Source organism: Calypte anna, unplaced genomic scaffold (assembly GCF_003957555.1).
Source record: "Calypte anna isolate BGI_N300 unplaced genomic scaffold, bCalAnn1_v1.p scaffold_123_arrow_ctg1, whole genome shotgun sequence".
Taxonomy (NCBI): Eukaryota; Metazoa; Chordata; class Aves; order Apodiformes; family Trochilidae; genus Calypte; species Calypte anna.
The window spans coordinates 17,719-24,628 of record NW_022045435.1 but is presented as its reverse complement, the minus strand read 5'-3'; positions in this window follow the sequence as shown (position 1 = coordinate 24,628).

Sequence of the window (6,910 nt, the reverse complement as noted above, 5' to 3'; positions counted from 1 at the left end):
TCTGCTAAGAGTCTTAATAACTTCTGCAATAAGAAATACAAATGCTTATTCAAAATTTCCTTCAAAATGGCATGATACATTCTCAAAACAATACCTACTACATAAAGTGAATCAGAGACTATATTTACAGCAGTATTATTCCATGTTTTAAAAACCCAAATAACCATGGTGAGTTCAAGGGTTTGCAAAGAGTCAAATGACTTCCCTTGAATTAAATGTTCTTGCCATTGCTCAGAAGTCTCCTCCCAGGTAACAACAGCTTTACGGGATTTTTTCCAGCATCCGTAAAGACCATTATGCCGTCCACTGGACTGTCAGACAAAAAAACTACATGACTCCCACTGCATGTTAGATAAAAGTGGTAACAAGCGATATGAGGGGTAAGAATTCGCTATTTCCCCGCTAAACTATGCCATGGCTATTTGCAGGTCTGTGGAAGTTCGCAGTAGCCAAACCAAACAGTCCTGCATAAGGGGCAAAATGGTCTGTCTCGGGTCCACTCCAGCGATGTCTTGACATCGCGCTCTGTCCTTCTTTTTATTTTTTTTTTTTATCAAAACCAATAATAACAAATATAATTGATAAACCTTGTCTAATTAAATCTCTAAGCCATCCCTATATCCTTAAATGATTTAACCATTCATTTCACCCAGTATATGAAACAGCTAATTTTTCTATGGTATCTTAATCAATTGCTTTTGGTTGTGAATTGACTCTGAATGATCAGCTAAATTTATGCAAATACACTCCATCCAAGTCTTCACAAACATAACCTAAAAGCTAACAATAAAAAGTCAGTGGCAGCACGATATTGTAAAACTGCATGTCTGACACTATCAACATCTTTTAGCATCTGTGTTAAAATATCAGAAGTTCATCTGCTTAGCAGTGCAACAAAATAGCACAATCAACAATCAAGATATAGATATAGATATAGATCCCATAATCAACATATAAATGATCACATGAATTACAACATTAACAAAAGCCTGTTATCAATACAACACAATACGTAAAGCACATTTCACACTACAGTGGAAGGACTTACACAACTTTTTAGTATGAGGAAGGTCAGGTGTCCACTGGTGCACAGAACCAAGGGGGTAGAGGAGGCTTATCGGACAAAAGTTTATCGGGGGGGCCCAAAAGCGTCCCCAGACCCCTCCCGGATCACGGCACGGTGGAGTCCTGGTTTCCTCCATGGTTGCCAAATTGAAACCCAAAAAGGCCTAATAAAATTGTTTAGAGACAAAATTCCAAGCCTATAAACAGCAAAGGCACACACACACACACACACACACTTTTCTTTTTCTCTGCTGTGGTGTCTGCAGCACCGCTCATTTTCTGAGCAGCAGCAGTGTGTGCGGGGGGGGGCGAGAATCATAGAATTGGCTGGGTTAGGAGGGACCTCAGAGATCATCGAGTCCAACCCTTGAACCACCGTTGCGGTTGCTAGACTATGGCACTGAGTGCCACATCCAGTCTCTTTTTAAATATCTCCAGGGACGGAGAACCCACCACTTCAGTGGGCAGCCCATTCCAATGCCGGATCACTCTTTCCGTAAAGAAATTCTTTTTAATATCTAACCTAAACTTCCCCTGGCACAACTTAAGACCATGCCCTCTTGTCTTGTTGAAAGTCGTCTGGGAAAAGAGACCAACCCCCACCTGGCTACAACCTCCTTTCAGGTAGTTGTAGAGAGCAATGAGGTCTCCCCTGAGCCGCCTCTTCTTTAGGATGAACAACCCCAGCTCTCTCAGCCTCTCCTCATAGGGTCTGTGCTTGAGTCCCTTCACCAGCCTGGTTGCCCTCCTTTGGACCTGCTCCAGGACCTCAATATCCTTCCTGAACTGGGGGGCCCAGAACTGGACACAGGACTCGAGGTGTGGCCTCACCAGGGCTGAGTACAGGGGCAGAATCACTTCCTTGGACCTGCTGGCCATGCTGTTCCTGATACAGGCCAGGATGCCATTGGCCTTCTTGGCTACCTGGGCACACTGCTGGCTCATGTTCAGCTTCCTGTCGATCCAGACTCCCAGGTCCCTTCTGCCTGGCTGCTCTCCAGCCACTCTGTCCCCAGCCTGTAGCGCTGCATGGGGTTGTTGTGGCCAAAGTGCAGGACCCGGCACTTGGCCGTGTTAAACCTCATCCCAACTCTCCAGTCTGTCCAGGTCCCTCTGCAGAGCCCTCCTGCCTTCCAGCTGATCCACACTTCCCCCAGCTTAGTGTCGTCTGTGAATTTGCTGATGGTGGACTCAATCCCCTCATCTCAATCATCAATGAAGATATTGAACAGAACTGGGCCCAACACTGATCCCTGGGGGACACCACTAGTGACCGTCTGACAACTGGATGCAGCCCCATTCAGCACCACTCTCTGGGCCCAGCCCTCCAGCCAGTTCTTAACCCAGCACAGGGTGCTCCTCTCCAAGCCGCGGGCTGATAGTTTTTTCAGGAGGATGCTGTGGGAGACTGTGTCAAACGCTTTGCTGAAGTCCAGGTAGACCACATCCACAGCCTTGCCCTCATCCACCAGTCGGGTCACCTGATCATAAAAGGAGATCAAATTGGTCAGGCATGACCTGCCCTTCCTAAACCCATGCTGGCTGGGTCTGATCCCTTGCCCATCCTGCAGGTGCTGTGTGATTGCACTGAGGATGATCTGTTCCATGACCCTGCCAGGCACTGAGGTCAGGCTGACGGGCCTGTAGTTTCCTGGGTCCTCTTTCCAGCCCTTTTTTGTGGATTGGCGTGACATTCTCCAACTTCCAATCATCTCGGATTTCCCCAGTGAGCTGGGACTGTCAATAGATGATAGAGAGAGGCTTGGCAAGCTCTTCTGCCAGCTCCTTCATTACCATTAGGTGGATCCCATCTGGTCCCATAGACTTGTGGAGATCCAAGCATCTCAGTAGGTCACTGACTGTGTCCTTCAGGATTACAGGGGGGCTGTTTAGATTCATGTCACTTTCTATGAGCTCCAGAAGCCATCCGTCTTCAGGGTAACCTGTGTTTCTGCTGAAAACTGAGGTAAAGAAGGTGTTAAATACCTCAGCCTTTTCTTCATCTTTGACAACTATATTCCCACCCGTGTCCAGTAAAGCATGGATGTTTTCCTTGCCCCTTCTTTTGCTGCTGATGTATCTGTAGAAGGACTTTTTGTTATCCTTCACAGAGGTGGCGAGATTCCATTCACATTGTGCCTTTGTCTCTCTGATTTTTTTTCGACATGACTTAACAATATTCCTAAATTCCTCCTCAGTAGCTAGCCCTTTTTTCCATAATTGGTAGGCCTTCCTCTTAACCCTAATTTCTTTCAGAGTCTCCCAATTCAGCCAGGCCGGTCGTCTTCCCCGCCGGCTCGCCTTTCAGCACACTGGGACAGCCTGCTCCTGTGCTTTCAAAACTTGTTCCTTGAAGTACGACCATCCCTCCTGTACCCCTCTGTTTTCAAGGTCTGTTTCCCAGGGTATACTCTGAACAAGTCTTCTGAATAGGCCAAAATCTGCCCTCCGGAAGTCCAGCGTAGAGGTCTTATTGACGACCCTCCTTGTATCCCTGAATATTGAAAACTTTATTTTTTCATGGTCGCTAAGTCCCAGGCGCCCACCGACCACCACATCTCCCACCAGCTCCTCTCTGTTTGTGAAAAGAAGGTCAAGCGTGGCTCCATCCCTGGCGGGCTCATTTACTAGCTGGAGCAGGAAATTATCCTCTATACACTCCAGGAATCTCCTAGACTGCTTCCTCTCTGTGGTGTGGAGTTCCCAGCAGATGTCTGGTATATTAAAGTCGCCCACAAGAACAAGGGATGACGATTTGGAGACATCCGCCAGCTGCCTGTAGAATAATCCTCATCATCTTGATTGGGTGGTCTGTAACAGACTCCCATCACAATATCAGCCTTGTTGACCTTCCCCTTGATTCTGATCCACAGGCACTCCACCTTATTATTACAGACTTCAATTTCTACACTGTCAAGAGACTCCCTAACATATAGGGCTACCCCTCCGCCTCTCCTACCCTGCCTGTCCCTTCTGAAGAGCCTATAGCCATCCATGGTAGCACTCCAGTCATGGGAGTCATCCCACCACGTTTCCGTGATAGCGACTACATCATAGCGTTCCCGATGCACGATGGCTTCCAGCTCCTCTTCTTTGTTGCCCATGCTGCGTGCATTGGTGTACATGCACTTTAGCTGGGCTGCTGGTTTGTCTCGTACCTTGGGTAGACCACCCTTAGGCTCCTTTCTGGAGAGCCCAGTTTCAACCCCATCCTCCTTCAAACCTAGTTTAAAGCCCTCCACAGCGGCTGTGGAGGCAGGAGTGGGGGTGCTCTCCATACCAGGAGTAACTCTTGCTCTCCACAGAAACTTTCAGCCTCCGAAAAGGCATACTCATTCTCATAACTGTGTTTTTTGTCTTACTTCTCACCAATATATAAGAAAAACTAACAGCAACCACTAGAAGATTCAAAAATGAAATGATACTGCTACTAAAATCTGGAAAAGTCACCCTGAAACAAAATGAAGTGGTACAATCTCCTAAATCAAAACTGCAAGTATAATTACCAAACAAGTTTTTTATCTCTGTATGAAACACCAGTGTACCAAGCACCACAATATACATCAATATTGAGAACTGTATTGCAGGATCATTGTGCAGGATCATGAACAATTTGCAAAGCTTTATACGCCAATTCTTGTGAAAGTTGTAACACTTCAGTTTGAAACCATGCCTGCAAATCTGCACGTACAAAAGGACAAGCACCCAGTAACATTTGTGCTTGCACTCCGTGTAATGCATCGGTGCTCTGTCTAGGAATCACAGCTGCATTTTCACATAGCATTTACCATTTATGATGAAATTGCAATTGTTGAGAAGAAGCTAACAGAGTATTAATGAGCATTTTTGTGTCATATGGCATCAACAATTTAGCAGTAAAAAGATGTTGCAAAAGAGATTGAGTAAATGACTCAAACCGATTTCAAACCGTACTGTGCAATGGCAACTTCGACTTCTTTTATCATTTTCCAATCTAATGCAACCCATTGACCTCCTCATCCGCCTGGTCCCACAATCACTGGAAAACCATCGGACTCATATTGGGAACCATTTGTCCTTCAACTATAGCATTTTGAATAATTCCCTTCCATCTAGTTACTGCATACACATTACCATCCCCCCCACTACCCTCCCCTCCCCATGCTGGATCTGGAAGAGGTAGAGCAGAGGGTGTTAAAGGGTTAAGGGAAATAGGAGCAGGAATAGGGAACGGATCAGGGGGTAAAAGTGGATTAGAGCCCTATTGTTCGGGATGTTCCCTGGAGCAAAAACTAGGGTTTTTTCAGGGGTATACTCATCCTTGGTCTCCAGTTCTGTCAGCTTCTTTAGCAGTTTCCTTAGTTGCTTGTCTCCGAGTCCCAGTTTTTTCCTTGGTTGTTGCTCTATAGCAGGCACTGATGGTGTTGACAGGTGAAGCGGAGGATTAATTGATGGCAACTGTGGTCAAGAAGATAAATCAAACTTCCAAGGTGGAAAGGTGGCAGAGCAGTCGGGAGCTGCGGCAGGCGGGCACAAGGTCGGGAGTCTGCATTCCAAGATTCCTTGCCTGTGTTCTCCGGCTTCTCTCCCTCTGGGTCCTCTGACAATTCTGGTGGTGTTTTCAGTCGCTTTTGGTTTTGCTTCTCGGTCCCATTTTTGCTTTTCATCCGACCCCCAGGGTCAAATGGCACAGTTGACTGAGCTTGAATCAGTACAGTCCCTTCAGATGCTGGTAAGGGTATTTTAGGTGTCTCAAATAACTGTTTAGAGGTCAAGTTCATATTTCGAGCATTCATCGGTACTGGTGGATCAAGCGTTAAGACAACAAATGCTGAGGCTGCTGCTGACCTCTCACTTTTCATTTCTTTTAAGGTTTCTTTAATCAATTTCCAAAGTAACGCTAAGCGTTGTGCCTCCTTATCTCCTTCGCTAATTTTATCCCATAGGGCAATACCTATGGCTTCCCAAGTAGGTAACTCAAAAACAGTACCCATCGAGGGGATCAAGTCTCTATCCTGTGCCCATTTCAGCAATTCACGTAAGGTCCTGCCTTCGTATGATAAATCTCTCTTAGAGAGAATATATTGGAGGAGCTTAACTACTGCCTCTTCTTCTTTAGAGAGTGTAGACCCCATCTCCTCCCCAGCCGCTCACCTGATCAGGGCAAGATTCTTCAATTCCGAACTCATTTATTCCGTAGCCGGGCACCAGCTACATAGATTGCCGGGGTAGCAATCTCCTTTCGACTGTCTTCTCCGCTCCTCTCTCATTCGAGCTGTCTTCATCGCTCCTGGAAGCAACAGCATGAGAGTCCCTGGTCCGGGCAATCCTTAGTTCCTGGTCCAGGCCACCCTGGGTCCCTGTTCGGGCGCCATTTGTGGGAAAACAGTCTGCAGAGGCTTAAGGATTCCATGTGCGCATCAATATGATTGTATGAAATCGTTTATTAACAACTTGCACTCACTTCATATAGAGAAGCCTTGTTTACACCATCTTATCATGCAGGTGGCTTTGTATTCCAATTACACATACCATTCTCACGGAAAGATTCTTCTCACATAATTATTTTCCTCTTCTGTTGCCAATTAAGTTATCTCTTTCCCAGTAGCTCATTCTCAGAAAGCCTCTAACTAGGCCTCAATAAGCATTAACCCAATGTGGCCTAAGTCAGGATTGCTCACAACCTGTATATTTCTGAACTCTTTCCCCAACACTGTCGCATATACTGGGTTAAATGAATGGTTAAATTGCTTAAGGATATGGGGATAACTTAGAGATTTAATCAGACAAGGTTTATCAATTATATTTGTTATTATTGGTTTTGATTATTAGTATGTTATTATTGCTTTTGTATTATTACTATGTT